The sequence below is a fragment of the Myotis myotis genome, unplaced genomic scaffold (genome assembly GCF_014108235.1).
Source record: "Myotis myotis isolate mMyoMyo1 unplaced genomic scaffold, mMyoMyo1.p scaffold_m19_p_3, whole genome shotgun sequence".
NCBI classification, from domain to species: domain Eukaryota; kingdom Metazoa; phylum Chordata; class Mammalia; order Chiroptera; family Vespertilionidae; genus Myotis; species Myotis myotis.
Window position 1 is genome coordinate 109,077,573 of NW_023416335.1, and position 19,828 is coordinate 109,097,400.

Below are 19,828 nucleotides of genomic sequence, written 5' to 3' on the forward strand. Positions count from 1 at the left end.
GCGCCAAAATTGAGAGGATTAAGATTGCCAACCCACTCCTTCCTTTTACTGAGAGTAAAGGAGGTTAGGGCAAGACTAGGCAGGAACCTGCTGGATGAGGGGAAAGGCAGGAGAGGATTCCTCCAGATCTTTTGGGGCTAGGGTGTTGGCTGTGAGGAACTTGGGAGGGGAGAGGAGGGTTTTTGTGTTTCCTGCGGGCACCGCTGAGCAGCAGCTCCTCGTGGTCTAAACAAGGGGGTCAAGAATGCTACTTATTTCTTCCCAGGTGTCTCCCTCATTCTTTCCTCTAGCTAACCCTTGAAAGTTGGTTTGGCTGTGGGAAAATATTGTGAATGACAGTCACTTTACATGCATGGCATTCCATGCAGGGATTTTTCATATTGTCAAATATGGACAGGGCTAGCTTTTGGTGTTTTGATTGCAGCGCAAGACTTTTCATGTTTTTAGCTTTATTAATTCGTCACTTGGGGAACATGGCTCTCTCTTCATAACTCAGAAATTAGAAGAAAGATTACATCCCATTTCCTGAGCACAACCTGGGGAGGGAGCAGGGCAGGCTGCCCTGTGAGGCTACTTGCTGTCAAGACCAATGTGGGACTTGAAATATGCTCCGAGATACCTAGTGAGAAATCTTAAAGTTACTATTATGGCTGAAAGTGTAATAAAATATGGAAAATATACCTTAAAACTCCCACTGTTGTGTGCACTTCAATGGAGCAGTTTTCAGTAGTTGTAGTTGAGGTCTAACTGCTGTTCTTTATAGAATTCATGACCATATATCCACGCTTCTCTGCTTGTACCTAGATATTTTTATTAAATGCCTGCTATCTCTCTAATCATAAGTAGGGAATCCCTTTCTTTAGAGATTAAGAAATGGAAGCTGATGCCCAGCCAGTGTGGCTCAGTGGTTGAGTGTCGAGCTATGAACCAGGAGGTCATAGTTCGATTTCCGGTCAGGGAACATGCCTGGGTTGTGGGCTCGATCCCCAGTGGGGGGCATGTAAGAGGCAGCCATACAGACCAATGGAACAGAACAGAGAACCCAGGAATCGACCCAAGCCATTATGCTCAATTAATATTTGACAAAGGAGGCAAGAGCATACAATGGAATCAAGACAGTCTCTTCAATAAATGGTGCTGGGAAAATTGGACAGACACATGCAAAAAAAAAAAAAAAATGAAAGTAGACCACCAACTTACACCATACACAAAAATAAGCTCAAAATGGGAAAGGACTTAAACATAAGATGGGAAACCATTAACATCTTAGAACAGGGGTCCTCAAACTACGGCCTGTGGGCCACATGCAAATACAAATATTGTATTTGTTCCCGTTTTGTTTTTTTACTTCAAAATAAGATATGTGCAGTGTGCATAGGAATTTGTTCATAGTTTTTTTTTAAACTATAGTCCGGCCCTCCAACGGTCTGAGGGACAGTGAACTGGCTCCCTGTTTAAAAACTTTGAGGACCCCTGTCTTAGAAGAATCTATACGCAGCAAAATATCAGACTTATGTTGCAGCAATATCTTTACCGGTAGAGCTCCTAGGGCAATGGAAACTAAGGAGAAAATAAATAAATGGGACTACATCAGAATAAAAAGTTTCTGCACAGCAAAAGAAACCATCAACAAAACAAGAAAGCACACTGCATGGGAGAACATATTTGCCAATGTTATCTCTGATAAGGGCCTAATCTCCAAAATTTATAGGGAATTCATACATTGTAACAGAAGGAAGATAAACCATCCAATAAAAAAATGGGCAAAGGACTTAGACACTTTTTGAAAGTGGACATACAGAAGGCCAAGAGACATATGAAAACATGCTCAAAGTCACTAATCATCCAAGACATGCAAATTAAAATGACAATGAGATACCATCTCATACCTGTCAGAATGGCTGTCATCAACAAATCGACAAAAGACAAGTGATGGCTAGCATGTGGAGTAAAAGGAACCCTTGTGCACTGCTTGTGGGAATGCAGACTGGTGCAGCCACTGTGGAAAACAGTATGGAATTTCCTCAAAAAATTAAAAATGGAATTGGCATTTTACCCAGTAATTCCACTTCTAGGAATATATCCAAAGAAATCAGAAACACCAGTCAGAAAGGACATATGCACCCCTATGTTCATAGCGGCATAATTTACAATACCTAAGATTTAGAAATAGCCTAAGTGCCCATCAGCAGATGAGTGGATTAGAAAACTGTGGCACATCTACACAATGAAATCTATCCTATATAATAAAAGAGAAACATGCAAATTAACTGTCCCCCTGCTATTCTCAAGCCACGTCCACAATCCACACCCACAAGCCAGTCAGGAGCAAGTATGCAAATTAACCCAACTAAGATGGCAGCGGCTATGGAGCTGGAGTGAGCAGGAGGCTTGGGTTTCCCCCAGTGATGGAGGAAGCCAAGCTTCCTGCCTGCCCTGGCCAGACCTGGACTCTGCTCAAGGCTACAAAGTTTCAATTATAGGAGATAAATAAATCCCAGGAAAAAAAAAGAGAGAAAAAGGAAAGGCTGGGAGCTTGGGTCGCTGGAGGATGTGGCCAGCCTGAAAACAGCCATTAGCCCCTCACCCAGACTAGCCAGGCACCCCATAGGGACCCCCACCCTGAAGGGGGTGTGGCCAGCCTGAAAACAGCCATCAGCCCCTCACCCAGGCTGGCCAGGCACCCCAGCGGGACCCCCACCCTGATCCAGGACACCCTTCAGGGCAAACCAGTCAGCCCCCACCCGTGCACCAGGCCTCTATTCTATATAATAAAAGGATAATATGCAAATTGACCCTAACAGCAGAAAGACTGGGAATGACTGGTCACTATGACACACACTGACCACCAGGAGGCAGATGCTCAATGCAGGTGCTGCCCCCTGGTGGTCAGTGCGCTCCCACAGGGGGAGCTCTGCTCAGCTACAAGCCAGGCTGATGGCTGCCAGCACAGCGGTGGTGGTGGGAGCCTCTCCCACCTCCTCAGCAGCGCTAAGGATGTCCGACTGCAGCTTAGGCCTGCTCCCTGCTGGCAAGTGGACATCCCCTGAGGGCTCCCAGGCTGCCAGAGAGATGTTTGACTGCCAGCTTAGGCCTGCTCCCCCGGGGAGTGGGCCTAAGCCAGCAGGTGGACATCCCCTGAGGGGTCCCAGACTGCGAGAGGGCACAGGCCGGGCTGAGGGACCCCCTCGAGTGCACAAATTTTTGTGGACTGGGCCTCTAGTGCTGTTGTAAAATAGAAGGAACTCTTACCATTCGCAACAGCATGGATATCCCTGGAGAGCATTATGCTAAGTGAAATAAGCCAGCAGGAGAAAGATAAATATCACATGATCTCATTCATATGTGGAATATAATGAACAATGTAAACTGATGAACAAAAACAGATCCAGAGATAGAGAAGCATTGAAAAGACTGTTAAACTTCAGAGGGAAGGGAGAGGGGGTGGAGAGGGTAAGAAATCAGCCAGAGGACTTGTATGCATGCATATAAGCATAACCAATGGACACAGACACTAGGGGGGTGAGGGCATGTGCGGGGAGTGGGGGTGGGGATGACGGGGAGAGGTCAATGGGGAAAAAGGAGACATATGTAATACTATATGTAACTCTTGAAACAATAAAGAATTCAAAAAAATTACCCTGTTGCTTATATCTAATTAGCTTGATATGTTTTGGGTACTTTCCTGAGATGTTGGAATAAGTGAGAGTCATTGTCTTATTATATAAACCAGGGGTGGGCAAACTTTTTGACTTGAGGGCCACAATGGGTTCTTAAACTGGACCGGAGGGCCGGAACAAAAGCATGGATGGAGTGTTTGTGTGAACTAATATAAATTCAAAGTAAACATCATTACATAAAAGGGTACGGTCTTTTTTTTTTTTTTTTAGTTTTATTCATTTCAAACGGGCCGAATCCGGCCCGCGGGCCGTAGTTTGCCCACGGCTGATATAAACAGTGATAAAAATGAGAAATGAAAAACGAGTTATCTTGAGTCCTGCTACCCTCACCAATATCTTTTCTGTTGTCTTCTGATACTTACAGAATTTTATGTATAATTTTATATTGTGCTTCCCCACCCCCACCTTACTCTCAAGGGTTTTATTCTACATTATGTTTGTGTTTCTGTAATAGAAACCCAGGGTACATACCTTGGACTTAGGCTTGGTCCCTATCCTTGTGTGGTCTCCCGCCCCGCCTTCTCAGGCTGGGTCCTGGGAAGTTCTGCCCACCTGACAGAATGGCCTGCACTGGCTAAGGGAATGGGGAAGGGCAGAGCTCCAGACACGGAGAAGGCAGAGGTGACAAGGCCTCCCCAGTGCTCCTCGGGCTTAGGTCAGTTCAGAGGCCTCAGTTTGTGATCCAAGGGCTGAATCTGGCCACATACAGTTTAAACATTTTTATGTGTGTGTTTGAATGACTCCCTGATGTTTTTAAACATTCTTACATAAAATGTAAATTTCTAGCAGCTCTTTAGAATCAGATTTCCCAGCCACAGTGAGCTGGTCTGGCAACGGTGACTCTGCCTGGGTTACCATCACTCCCTTATGTTTTTTTAATACTGAGGCCAAAAGGCTATTGTCTCATGTCATAGTTCTTACATGGTTGGTCTTAGAATGGAGAGGATAGTGAAATATTTCTTGTGTTTGTATCTCAATTAAAAATTGGAAAACAGAAATCAGACTGAAAACTGAATTCTATATCACCTCGCTTATCTCCCTTGTTACTTCAGCCGGGAAGCCCTTGACTTTGCTCCCCTGCCCCTCCTCTCCAGGCCTACATCTTGACCCCGAAAGTCCTAACATTTTGCCAGCAAGAAGAGGCACAGAAGTGAGTCCAAAGAGGGGTCTGTCTCCCAGATGCTGAGAGCTCAGCTGGCTTCCACTCTTTGCCCACTTCCCTCTGTCACCTCCTCCGCTCTCTGCCCCACCCCATCAATGTCCCAGATGTCATGGGATGCGTCCTTTCCCCTAGGCAACCCAAGATCCACTCGAGTACTGACTGAGAACTGGGAGCATTGCACAGAGCCCAGTCCCATGGCAGAGCTCAGCTTCTCCTCACCAAGGGCCACCCACGTGACCCTGTGCCTTGCCTTGGAGGACCCCACCCTGTCCCTAGCCTCCTCAGAATTCCCTTTTTAGAGGGGAAGGCAGTGGTAGGAGAAGCTTTGACCCTAACTAGTTACCCCTTGCCCCCACTAATGGCCAGCAGTTTTGGGGATAATGATAGGAACTACCTGATAAGGGTCTACTGAGTAAATGGCTAACGCAGGTAACCAGTGGTGTGATGTTAGCTGTGATTGTCCTTGTTATGGTAGGGCAGTGGGAAGGACTGCTGTAAACTTAGCTTCCTAATGTAAGGACTACTGCCAGTGTTGGGTTTTCTTTCTCTTCTCATGTGTATGTTTTGTTTGTTTAGTGCACGGCTGTCACTAAAAGAAACAATTATTTCATATGTGTTCCATGTGTATTTAAGTGAAAATATCATCGTTCTAGCACTGCTAAACATTTGTTTTGATATTTCTTACTCTTTTTTTTTTCTTTTTTTTTGAGAGAGAGAGAGAGAAACATCAATGTGAGAGGGAAACATTGACTGGCTGCCTCCTGCACACCTCCTACAGGGGATGGAGCCCCAACCTGGGCATGTGCCCTGATTGGGAATCGAATCCACAATTGAACCAGCAACCTTTCTGTGCATAGAATGAGGCCCAGCCAACTGAGCCACACCTGCAGTGCTGGTTTGATATTTCAACACAAGGACCTCTTTGATACCTGAAACAGCTTCCATATGGAAGGCAATTTTGTTTAGGATATTTCCTTAAAGAGGGACTGTTGCGCTAGAAGCTATGTACTCTTATTTTTAAAAATGGCTTTAGATCTTGTTGACTTTCCAGAGGGTGTGTATGGTTTCATGGTCGGTGTTTTGAGACTCTGGAAGAAATGAAGTTTGGGGTTCAGTGTAGCTGTTCTCTTCTTGTCTATTATTATGCGAACAATGAGTTGGTTTTTGGTGTCTTTCCCTGGAGAAAGAGAAAATCCTCAGCGGCCTGATGATGTCACTGTTCTTGTGTCGAGCACCCTGGAGGCCGGTGCATCCCACCCCAGGCTGAGTGATCCTGGCTGTCCCCTACCTTGGCTCGTCATCGCTCACAGTGGCTGCCTGTGTGCTGTGGGGGGACACTGCTGCTCACTTGGAACAGGTTGGTGCTCCAGACTCTGCTCAACTTGCTGCCAGGGCCGAGCCTGTGGTGTTCTGGGCATGGTCAAGTTTTCCAGGGCCAGGAGGGGTCCTCATGTTTCTCCTGAAGCTGCTCTATTCTCATGTGCTGCTTCTGTGACGTGGAGACATGGGCTGCCTAATGGGAATGCTTGATGCTCTCAAGATATTTGTGAGAGGAGAGATCCTGTTATGTAGGGAAGATAGATTTAGCTCTAACCTCCTCCAGGTACCATGCTGTTGATAGCCTTCTTGAGAACCATTAGGTGTAAAAGATTGAATTCAGTCTTAAACTTCTATAATGTGTACGTATTGTGACTGTCCCCTCAAAACCCATTCCACCTCTGTTATGAGATAGCATTTGGCATAAAGGAATGGTCTCAGATGTAGGAGTGGCCTTAACTGTCTAATCAACCAGGGGAGTCCCACTACCTTGCCAGCAAGGGAGTCAGGCATCAAGCCCAGCTGACAAGAGCACAGCTCTCCAGCAGGTGATAGTGCCAGATTGAGGGAGTGGCTCCAGTAAGACTGAAAAGTGCCCTGGGATGGGGCTCTTTTTCCTGAGAAACCCACAGGAAGAAGTTAAACACTGTCATACTTGGCTGTGAGGACAAGGGATACACAGCCATCTTGCCACCAGCCTGAGGCTGAAACAGATATGAGAAGGAATGTATAGCTAAGAGGTTTCAGCCATGTTAATTGAACCCTGTTCCTCCTTTGGATTTTCTGTGATGTGAGACAGTCTGTTTCTTTATTGTTCAGGGCATTTCAAATTATTATTATCATTATTTTTAATCCTCACCTGAGGATATGTTTATTGATTTTGGAGAGAGGAAAAGAGAGAGAGGGAGGGGTAAGGGGAGGAAAGGGGAGGGGAGGGAAGGGGAGGGGAGAGAAAAACATTGATGTGAGAGAGAAATATCAATTGGTTGCTTCCAGTATGCACCCAGACCAGGGATTGAACCCACCACCTAGGTATGTGCCCTGACCAGGAATTGAAACTGCAACCTTTTGGTGTATGGGGTGATGCTCCAACTAACTGAGCCACCTGGCCAGGGCTTGAATTATTTTTGATTACTCGTAGCTGAAAGCATTCTGACTGGTAAATATGATAATTACTTGCTGACCCCGACTTGAACTTCTGAAAGGCTTCCTGGTAGTTGTACACTCTTACTGTAGGTTTAGTTGTGAGAAACTGCTTGTTTGTCTGCAGATTCATATACAGAACTTCAGAGTAAATTTGTATTTACAAAGGACTGCAGGGCTCGAATTTGAATTATAGGAATTAAGAAATTGAAAAGAAAGCACCTAAATTTAAACATCTTTTTTTCCTGGATACCTTTATGCACAGCTAATGTCCTGAAGGAAGTACATATACATTTTAAGACCCCCACAAGTTATTTTAGGTATGAGACCCGAAAAAGCTTCAGAAAGTAAGTTAGCGTCAGACACTGAGCACTTCTTGAGGAAATTCTGACAGGAGTGGAATTACAAAAGTGAAGCTTATAATAAGCACTCTCTCATTTTCTTATTTCATATTCTAGAAACTGGGGATAGAGTTCTCTGACTCATAGCACTACAGACTATGTAGACTGGAAAATAAGGTAAAAGGAGAAGATAGTGTTTGTGTCTCTAAAAAGAAACCTGATGAGCCAGCTTCTCATTTGTCCAGTTGATCAGCCAGTGGAGTGATTCTTAAAGTGGCCACTGATTTATGCTGGTGACTGTTGAAGGCACAACTGCAACACAAGTGTGTTTGGAAGGGATAGCTGAGCCAGAGTGTTCACTGCTTACAAAACTGGAAATTTCCAGACATCTTTAACACCTTTTCAAATTCAAATGTTATATATTCCATTGTAGGAAACTTCAGAATAAAAGAGAGCTCCTGTAAAGGTGTTAGTGTTTATCTTTCTAAGTATTTTTAAATGTAGACCTTTAGCATTTTAAGTAAAGTATTGTAGTCATAGAAAAAGATATTCAGAATGGTATAATGAAGACCCACTTATACCCATACAGTTTAAGGACATAACTACAAATACAGCTCCCTTGTGTAGCTGTCCTTTGCCCACAAGGTATCAGTATATGAAATTTGTCACTTATATTTTCTAAGTGTGTCTTCTACATGTATACGTTAGCTGTACACATATGTAGTATTTGCACTGTCTGGTTTATACCATGTGGTTTTTAACTTTAAAATGTTATCATACTATAAGAGTTCTCTTGCTTTTTTACATTTATGTTTTTGAGGTTAATCCGTTTTGATACATATGTAACTCTAGTTCTTTCATTTTTATTGCCTGTGGTTAATATAAATATTCCACAATTTGTGTAGTCATGCCCCTGCCAGTGGCTGTGTAAATATTGTAAGTAATGTTGAATTATAAAGAACATTATATTGAATATTCTTGTACCTCTCTTCTTATATTGATATTATAATTAGGGTATGCAGTTAAGCATAGATCTTCTGCCTTGTATAGCAGGTGCAACATCAATTTCACACACACATACACACACACACACTTTGCCAAAGTACAGTCATGCACTGCTTAATGATGGGAATATGTTCTGAGAAATGTGTGGTTAGGTGATTTCACCTTTGTGTGAACATCATAGAGTGCACTTACACAAAACCGAATGGTGCAGCCCTACTACACACCTAGGCTGTATGGTACAGCCTATTGCTCCTGTGGTACAAGCCTGTACAGCATGTTACTGTACTGAGTACTGTAGGCAATCGTAACACAATGGTAAGTATTTATATATGTAAACATTTAAACCTAGAAATAGTACAGTAAAATACGACATACTGTACTTTTACATGGCTGGCAGCACAGTAGGTCTGTTTACACCAGCATCATCACAAACATGTGAGTAATGTGTTGTACTACGATGTTAAGATAGTTATGATGTCTCTAGGTCAGTGATTTTCAGCTGCTGTGCTGCAAGAATTTTTAAAAAATGCAATACCTGACTTTTAGTCAGGGGCACTGACCTATTTTCCCTTATATTGTCAAAGAAAAAAATGACAATGGCCAACACAATAGCTGTCTAGTGTGAATAAATCAAAATTATACCATTTTTTTGTCATTTTGGCAAAAAATATAATATGTTTTTTGGTATGCCACAGAATTTCAATAATTAGTTTATGTGCACCATAAGATGAAAAAGGTTGAAAATTGCTGCTCTAGGTGATAGGAATTTTTCAGCTCCATTATAATCTTAAGGGACCACTGTTATACATGCGGTCTGTTGTTGATGGGAACATCATTATGTGGAGAATAGTTATATACTAGTTTATTTTCTCATCAGAAATACTTGAGAGATATTTAACTTTTTGCCAGTCTGATTTGTGTGCAGTGTTTTAATTTCCACTTCCCTGATTATTTGAGAGGTTGGATATCTGAGCGTCTATCCTTTCCTCCTCTTCCTCATTTTTGTGGGAAGTGCCTGTCATACACTTTTTCCATTTAAACAAAATCCTTTAACTTTACTGATTTGCAGCAATTATTTTAAAATTTTAGGAACCATATCTTTTGTTTTAATATTTACTCACAATTTGCAACTGTCTTGCTTTGTTTTATGGTGTCCTTTTATGCACTTATATTTTAAAAAATTTTTCAGTGCAAATTTACCATTCTCTCCCTTAAGAAATCTTACGCTTTTTAGTTCTTGTTTAAGAAGCCTCCTTCCACTGACCCCCGCTCCTGTTTGTAGATTGGGGCATCTGGAGGGCTGCTTGGCGATGCCTGTAAGAAGGCATGTCATTTCATTTCTGTCAGCATAGAGCTCTTCTCCCAGATCCAAAAGTGATGCTTTCTTCCTTGCTTAGGACTTTTACTTTCATAAGGGAGGAAACAAAGCCTAACTCCACATTTCTCCTGAGAGGGTTCTATGCCCAACCCTAGAAAACCTTTGACATCGCTGTGTTTTGGTTCATTGCTTGAATAACTCCATGCTTGTTTATTCAGAGAAACATCAAATGACTTGCCCAGAAACATGCAGCTGGTCACTGGGGGGTAGGGAGTAGCTACGGGTTGCAGTGACTCCAGTTTAGTTTTTTGTTTAGTCCTAAGCTGTTTCCTGCTGTAAAACTGTGTTTATCTGGCCTTTAGGTCACTTCTGGATATGCTTAGTGAACAGTTGGGCTATTTAAAAGTTTGATCTCCCTTAAGACAGGTATTGTCCAGCCTTAAAATGTGCACAAAAGACTGCTAAAGAAATTTCTCTGCTCTGCATGAACTATGTGTTGTTGATGTATCTTTTCAAAAGTAACAGCAAATTGAATGTGCTGTAAACATTTAAAAATTTTTAATTGATTAAGGGTTTTCTATAAAGGGAATTCCTGGTCAGAAAACATGATCAAAGTTGCTTAGAAAAAGGTAAGGAGGTTTTCTTTCAGGGCTACCTTGAAGGCAGCTATGAGGAGGACATTTTGTTCTGAAGAATTGTTTTTATATTCTTGACAGTCATAAAGGCTTTATAAGCCTGAAGTGGAATCTGAAGCCAAAGTGACAAATTAACATTAAATTAAAACACTTCTGTGAGGCCAATAAATGAACAAAATCTGAAAGCACATGGCAGATTGGGAGAACATCCATAGTAGTAAAAACAAAAATGTTTTAAAAAGGTGAATATACAAACTACCAGGAATCAAGACAGATATAAGAAATCCTGTGTTAAAATGGTCAGATATTATGAATTGCTGAATCACACACAAAAATATATACAAAGCCCAGCCAGTGTGTCTCAATGGTTGAGTGTCAACCCATGAACCAGGAGGTCATAGTTTGATTCCCAGTCAGGGCACATGCCTGGGTTGTGGGCTCGATCCCCAGTAGGAGGCGTGCAGGAGGCAGCTGATCAATGATATTTCTCTCTCATTGATGTTTCTATCTAAACTTCTCCCTTCCTCTTTTTCTAAAAATCAATAAAAACATTATATATATATATATGCAAAGGCAAAGTAAAATGTGAAAGTCTAAGTCTCTTTTCCTTATCAAATTGGAAATTCAGATTGATAAAGCAGTATGGTGAGTATATGTTTATTCACTCTGGGTGGATTTGGGGGGTTAGCAATAATTTCTTAGGGCTGTCATAACAATTCACCCCAAACTTAGTGACTTAAAACAACAGATTTATTCACTCACAGTTCTGGAGACTAGAAGTCTGACCTCAGGTGTCAGTAGGGCCACTCTTCCTCTGAAGGCCACCACACTACCTCTTCCAGCTTCTAGTGGTGGCTGCCACCCTGTGGCTGCATCACTCCACTCTCTGCCTTCATCATCATGTGGCCTTCTTCCCTGTGTGTCTCCTCTGTCTCTGTCCAAATATCCCTTTCCTTTCCATTATAAGAACACTGGCTGTTGGATTTAGAGTCCACACTTATTGTGTCACCTCATCTTAAGTTGGCTACAACTGCAAAGATCCCATTTCCAAATAGGGTCACATCCATAGGTACCAGAGATAAGGATTTCAGCGTATCTTTTTCAGGGGCACAGTTCAACCCACAGCACCCCATTTGTTTTATTTATGCAACCATTGACGTCCTCCACCCTGTTCCCACACCCTCCTCCGGCCTTTATCGCACTATTGTCTGGGTCCATGGGTTATGCATCTTACCTAATAATAGACAAACATGCAAATTGACCGTACTTTTGCTACGCCTTAAGCCACACCCACCAGCCAATCAGAGCGACTATATGCAAATTAACCCAACCAAGATGGCGGCCGGCAGCCACAGAGCTGGAGCAAGCAGGAGGCTTGCTTGCTCCAGTGATGGAGGAAGACAGCCTGCCGCAGCCTGCTCTGAGCTACATTCAAAGCAGCAAAGTTTCAATTATAGAAGGTAAATAAACCCCAGATACCTGCTTTCAGCTGGCTGTGGCCATGGAGCTGGAGCAAGCAGGAGGCTTGCTTGCTCCAGTGATGGAGGAAGCCAGCCTGCCGCTGGCTCTGAGCTCCACTCAAAAGCAACAAAGTTTCAATTATAGAAGGTAAATAAACCCCAGATACCTGCTTTCAGCAGGCAATGGCCACGGAGCTGGAGCGAGCAGGAGGCTTGCTTGCCTCTGCGATGGAAGAAGCCAAGCTTCCCTGCGGCTGCTGCCTCCTCTCAAGGCAACAAAGTTTCAATTATAGAAGGTAAATAAACCCCAGATACCTGCTTTCAGCAGGCAATGGCCACGGAGCTGGAGCGAGCAGGAGGCTTGCTTGCCTCTGCGATGGAAGAAGCCAAGCTTCCCTGCGGCTGCTGCCTCCTCTCAAGGCAACAAAGTTTCAATTATAGAAGGTAAATAAACCCCAGATACCTGCTTCTAGTCGCCATGGCCACGGAGCTGGAGCAAATAAAAAAAAAAAAAAGAAAAGGCTGGGAGCTTCAGTTGCCAGGGGTCTTGGTCAGTCTGAAAACAGCCATCAGCCCCTCACTCAGGCTGGCCAGGCACCCCAGTGAGGACCCCCACCATGAAGGGGGTTTGGGCAGCCTGCAAACAGCCATCAGCCCCTCACCCAGGCTGGCCAGGCACCCCAGTGGGGACCCCCACCATGAAGGGGGTTTGGGAAGCCTGCAAACAGCCATCAGCCCCTCACCCAGGCTGGCCAGGCACCCCAGTGGTACCCCCACCATGAAGGGGGTTTGGGCAGCCTGCAAACAGCCATCAGCCCCTCACCCAGGCTGGCCAGGCACCCCAGTGGGGACCCCCACCATGAAGGGGGTTTGGGAAGCCTGCAAACAGCCATCAGCCCCTCACCCAGGCTGGCCAGGCACCCCAGCGGGACCCCCACCCTGATCCAGGACACCCTGCAGGGCAAACCCATGCACCAGGCCTCTATTCTATATAATAAAAGGATAATATGCAAATTGACCCTAACAGCAGAAAGACTGGGAATGACTGGTCACTATGACACACACTGAACACCAGGGGGCAGACGCTCAATGCAGGAGCTGCCCCCTGGTGGTCAGTGCGCTCCCACAGGGGGAGCTCTGCTCAGCCACAAGCCAGGCTGATGGCTGCCAGCACAGCGGTGATGGTGGGAGCCTCTCCCGCCTCCTTAGCAGCGCTAAGGATGTCCGACTGCAGCTTAGGTCTGCTCCCTGCTGGCAAGTGGACATCCCCCGAGGGCTGCCGGGCTTCCAGAGGGATATCTGACTGCCAGCTTGTGAACATCCTCTGAGGGTCCCAGACTGCAAGAGGGCATAGGCTAGGCTGAGGGACCCACCCAAGTGCACAAATTTTTGTGCACTGGGCCTCTAGTATATGCATATAAGGTAATCTCCTGGTTAATCTCTTCCTAACCTCCCTGCCCCGCCCCCCCCCCCCCCCCCCCGTTTGCTCTGACATTCATGTCTGTTGCATGCTTCAATGTCTCTGGGTCTATTTTGTTTGTCAGTTTATTTTGTTTATTAGATTTCACATATCAGTGAGATCATGTGATACTTGTCTTTCTCTGACTGGCTTATTTCACTTATCATAATACTCTCCAGCTCCCTCTATGCGTGTCTCAAAGGGTAAAAGATCCTTCTTTTTTACAGTTGCATAGTATTCCATTGTGTAAATACCACAGCTTTTTTATCCACTTGTCTACTGATGGGCACTTGGGCTGTTTCCAGATCTTTGTTACTATAAACAGCGCTGCTATGAACATAGGGGCGCATATATTCTTTCTGATGAGTGTTTCAGCCATCTTAGGATATATTCCTAGAAGTGGGATCACTAGGTCAAATGGGAGTTCCATTTTTAATTTTTTAGGAAACTCCAAACTTTCTATAGTGGTTGTACCAGTCTGCATTTCCACAAACCGGGAACAAGGGTACCTTTTTCTCCACATCCTCACCAGCACTTGTTGTTTGATTTATTGATGATAGCCATTCTGACAGGTGTGAGGTGGTATCACATTGTTGTTTTTTAATTTGCACCTCTCTGATGATTAGTGACATTGAGCATTTTTTCATATGTCTCTTAGCCATTTGAATGTTCTCTTTGGAGAAGAGTCTATTCAGGTCTTTTGCCCATTTCTTAATTGGATTGTTTGTCTTCCTGTTGTTGAGTTGTATGAGTACTTTACATATTTTGGAAATCAAACCCTTATTTTATCATTGGCAAATATGTTCTCCCATGCAGTGGGCTCTCTTGTCATTTTGTTGATGGTTTCTTTTGCTGTGCAGAAGCTTTTTATTTTGATGTGGTACCATTTGTTTATTTTCTCCTTAGTTTCCTTTGCCCTAGGACAGTGATGGCGAACCTTTTGAGCTCGGCGTGTCAGCATTTTGAAGAACCCTAACTTAACTCTGGTGCCATGTCACATATAGAAATTTTTTGATATTTGCAACCATAGTAAAACAAAGACTTATATTTTTGATATTTATTTTATATATTTAAATGCCATTTAACAAAGAAAAATCAACCAAAAAAATGAGTTCGCATGTCACCTCTGACACGCGTGTCATAGGTTCGCCATCACTGCCCTAGGAGATGTATCGGTAAACATATTGCTATGAGAGATGTCTGAGATTTTGCTTCCTATGGTTTCTTTGAAGATTTTTTATGGTTTCACGACTTACATTTAAATCTTTTATACATTTTGAGTTTATTCTTGTGTATGGTGTAAGTTAGTAGTCTAGTTTCATTTTTTTGCATGAACCTGACCAGTTTTCCCAACACCAGTTTGTGAAGAGACTGTCTTTACTCTATTGTATGCTCTTGCCTCCAATGTCAAGTATTAATTGAGCATAAGGGGGTCAATTTCTGGATTTTCTGTTCTGTTTCATTGATCTATATGCCTGTTCTTATGCCAATACCAGGCTTCTTTGAGTACAGTGGTTTTGTAATATAACTTGATACCTCGTATTGTAATTCCTCCTGCTTTGTTCCTTCTCAAGATTGTTGCAGCTATTTGTGGTCTTTTTTGGTTCCATATAAATTTTTGGAGTATTTTCTCTAGATCTGTGAAATATGCCATTGGTATTTTAATTGGGATTGCATTGAATCTATAGATTGCTTTGGGTAGTATGGACATTTTAATGATGTTAATTCTACCAATCCATGAACATGGTATATTCTTCCCCTTGTTTATATCTTCCTCTATCCCTTTTTTCAAAATCCTAGTTTTCCAAGTACAGGTGTTTTACCTCCTTGGTTAAGTTTATTCCTAAGTATCTTAATTTTGTTCGTTGCACTGGTAAATGGGATTGGTCTCTTTTGTTGTTGTGGTTAGTTTGTTGGTTTTGATTTTTTTAGTTTCTCTTTCTGAGAGATCATTTTTGGTATATAAAATGCCATTGATGTCTGGGTATTATTTTTGTATCCTGCTATATTGCCAAATTAATTTATTAAATCTAATAGTTTTTTAGTGGAGTCCTTAGGGTTTTCTATATACAATATTATGCGATCTGCAAATAATGATAATTTTACTTCTTCCTTTCCAATTTGGATGTCTTTTATTTTTTCTCTTGTGTGATCGCTGTGGCTAAGTTTTCCAATACTGTGTTGAATAATACTGGTGAAAGTTGGACATCCCTATCTTGTTCCTGTTTGTAGGGGGAATGCATTTTGCCATTGAGTATGATGTTGGCTCTAGGTTTGTCATATATTGACTTTATTATAGAGGATTGGCATCTACGTTCATGAGGGATACTGGCCTGTAATTCTCTTTCATTGTGTTGTCTTTATCTGGTTTTGGTATTAGGGTGATGCTGGCTTCATAGAATGAACTTGGAAGTGTTGCTTCCTCTTGAATTTTTTGGAATAGTCTGAGGAGGATAGGTTTTAGTTCTTCCTTGAATGTTTGGGTGTGATCCCTGTATTCCTACTTTGCTGAGAGTTTTTTTTTTTATCAAAAATGGGTGTTGGATTTTGTTGAATGCTTTTTTTCAGCTTCCATTGATATGATCATGTGATTTTTGTCTTTTCATTCGTTTATGTGATGTATCACATTTATTGATTTGCGGATAATGTACCAGCCTTGCATCCTTGGAATAAATACCCACTTGGTCATGGTGTATGATTTTTCTAATATTGCTGGATTTCATTTGCTAATTTTTGTTTAGGATTTTAGCATCTGTGTTCATCAGGGATATTGGTCTCTGATAATCTTTTTTTATAGTGTCTTTATCTGATTTTGGGGATTAAGTAATGCTGGCTCCATAGCAAGAGCTTACAAGTGTTCCTTCCTCTTGAATTTTTTGGATAGTCTGAGGAAGATAGGTTGTAATTCTTTGAATCTTTGGTAAAACTCCCCTGTGAAGCCATCTGGAACAGGGCTTTTGTTTGCTGAAAGTTTTTTTGATTACTTCTTTAATTTCATTGGTAATTATAGGCCTATTCATGTTTTTTGATTCTTCCTGAGTGAGTTTTGGAAGATTGTATTTTTCTAGGAATATGTCCATTTCATCTAGGTTGTCCAGTTTGTTGGCATAGAGTTGTTCGTAGTATTCTTTTTTTACAATCCTTTGTATGTCTGTGGGGTTGCCTGTTACTTCACCTCTTCCATTTCTGATTTTGTTAATTTGGGTCCTCTCTCTTAGTTTTTTGGTGAGCCTGGCTAGAGGTTCATCAATCTTGTTTATTCTTTCAAAGAACCAGCTCTTGGTTTTATTGAACTTTTGTGTATTTTTTTGGACTCTATGTCATTTATTTTTGCTTTAATCTTTATTATTTCCTTCCTTCTACTTACTCTGGGCTTTTCTTGTTGCTCTCTTTCTAATTCTTTAAATTGCAGGGTTAGATAATTTATAACCATTTTTTTCTTGTTTTTTAGGTAGGCCTGTAGAGCTATGAACTTTCCTCATAACTGCTTTCACTGTGTCCCATAGATTTTGGGTTGTTGTGTTTTCATTGTCATGTGTTTCCAGGATGCTTTTTATTTCTTCCTTGATCTCTTTGGTAACCCAATCATTGTTTAATAGCATGCTATTTAGTCTCCAAATGCTTGATTTTTCCCATTGCTTTTATTGTATTTGATTTCTAATTCTATGCCATTGTGATCTGAGAAGAAGCTTGGTATGATTTCTAACTTCTCAAATTTAAAGAGACTTTATCCCAATATGTGGTCTATCTTTTAAAATATCCCGTGTGCACTTGAGAAGAATATGTAATCTGTTGCTTTCGGATGAAATGTTCTAAAGATGTCAATTAATTCCATCTGATCTAGCGAGTCATTTAGCATTGCTGTTTCTTTGATGATTATTATTTTTTTAGTTTGTTTTATTGCTTAAAGTATTACAAAGAGTAGTACATATGTCTCCTTTTTCCCCCTCCTTGACCTTCCCCCGGCCTCCCCTACCCACCAGTGTCTTGTGTCCATTGGTTATGCTTATATGCATGCACACAAGTCCTTCGGTTGATCTCTTACCCCCCCCCCCACCCTCCCCAGACTTCATGCTGTAGTTTGACAGTCTGTTTGATGCTGCTCTGCCTCTGTATCTATTTTTGCTCATCAGTTTATAATGGTCTTTATTATCCATAAATGAGTGAGATCATGTGGTATTTTTCTTTCATTGACTGGCTTAATTCACTTAGCATAATGCTCTCAGTTCCATCCATGCTGTCGCAAATGGTAAGAATTCCTTCTTTTTTACAGCAGCATAGTATTCCATTGTGTAGATGTACCACAGTTTCCTAACCCATTCATCTGTTGATGGGCAATTAGGCTGTTTCCAAATCTTAGCTATGGTAAATTGTGCTTCTATGAACATAGGGATGCATATATCCTTTCTGATTGGTGTTTCTGGTTTCTTGGGATATATTCCTAGAAGTGGGATCACTGGGTCAAATGGGAGTTCCATTTTTAACGTTTTGAGGAAACTCCATACTGTCTTCCATAGTGGCTGCACCAGTCTGCATTCCCACCAGCAGTGCACGAGTGTTCCTTTTTCTCCACATCCTCTCCAGCACTTGTTATTTGTTGATTTGTTGATGATAGCCATTCTGACAGGTGTGAGATGGTACCTCATTGTTGTTTTGATTTGCATCTCTCAGATGATTAGTGACTTTGAGCATGTATTCATATGTCTCTTGGCTTTCTGAATGTCCTCTTTTGAAAAGTGTCTATTTAGGTCCTTTGCCCATTTTTTGATTGGATTGTTTATCTTTTGTTAAGTTGTATGAGTTCCCTATAAATTTTGGAGATATAACCCTTATTGGAGATAACATTGGCAAATATGTTCTCCCATGCAGTGGGCTTTCTTGCTGTTTTGTTGATGGTTTCTTTTGCTGTGCAGAAGCTTTTTATTTTGATGTAGTCCCATTTGTTTATGTTCTCTTTAGTTTCCAATACCCTAGGAGCTGTATCGGTGAAGAAATTGCTACGGCATATGGCTGAGATTTTGTTGCCGTTGGTTTACTCTAGTATTTTTATGGATTCCCATCTTACATTTAAGTCCTTTATCCATTTTGACTTTATTTTTGTGTATGGTATAAGTTGGTGGTCTAGTTTTATTTTTTTGCATCTATCTGTCCAATTTTCCCAACACCATTTATTGAAGAGACTGTCTTGACTCCATTGTATGTTCTTGCCTTCTTTGTCAAATATTAATTGAGCATATTGGTTCGGGTCGATTTCTGGGTTCTCTGTTCTATTCGATTGATCCATATGTCTGTTCTTGTGCCAGTACCAGGAAGTTTTGAGAACAGTGGCTTTGTAATACATTTTGATATCTGGTATTGAGATCCCACCTACTTTGTTCTTCTTTATCAGGATTGCTGCAGCTATTTGGGGTCTCTTTTTATTCCAGATGAATTTTTAGAGAGTTCGTTCTAGATCTGTGAAATATGCCATTGGTATTTTAATGGGGAGTGTGTTGAATTTATAGATTGCTTTGGGTAGTAAGGACATTTTAATGGTGTTGATTCTACCAATCCATGAACATGGTATGTTCTTCCATCTGTTTATATCTTCCTCTATCTCTTTTTCCAACGTCCTGTAGTTTTCTGAGTAGAGGTCTTTTACCTCTTTAGTTAAGTTCATTCCTAGGTATCTTAATTTTTTTGGTGTGATGGTAAATGGGATTGCTTTCTTAGTCTGTCTTTCTGTAAGTTTACTATTGGTGTTTAGAAGTGCCATAGATTTCTTGGTGTCAATTTTGTATCTTGCTACATTGCCAAATTCATTTATTAAGTCTAATAGTTTTTTGATAGAGTCTTTAGGGTTTTTTATGTACAATATCGTGTCATCTGCTAATGAGTACAGTTTTACTTCTTTTCCAATTTGGATGCCTTTTATTTCTTCTTCTTGTCTAATCGCAATGGCTAATACTTCCAGTACTATGTTGAACAGGAGTGGTGAGAGTGGGCATCCCTGTCTTGTTCCTGTTCTTAGGGGAAATGGTTTTAGTTTTTGCCCATTGCGTATGATGTTGGCTGTGGGTTTGTCGTATATGGCTTTTATTATGGTGAGGTATGATCCTTCTATTCCCACCTTGCTGAGAGTTTTTATCAAAAATGGGTGTTGGATTTTGTCAAATGCTTTTTCTGCATCAATTGATATGACTATGTGGTTTTTATCTCTCAATTTGTTTGTGATGTATCACGTTTATTGATTTGCGGATATTGTACCATTCTTGCATCCCTGGGATAAATCCTACTTGGTCATGGTATATGATCTTTCTTATGTACTG

General features: G+C 41.7%; 1 protein-coding gene across 3 annotated transcripts in view; it reads left to right on the forward strand.

Annotated features, from left to right (window-relative positions):
• The window catches only part of CRYL1 (crystallin lambda 1), a 177,946-nt gene that overhangs the window by 76,692 nt on the left and 81,426 nt on the right, over nt 1-19,828 (forward strand). The gene's annotated exons all lie outside the window — the stretch shown is intronic.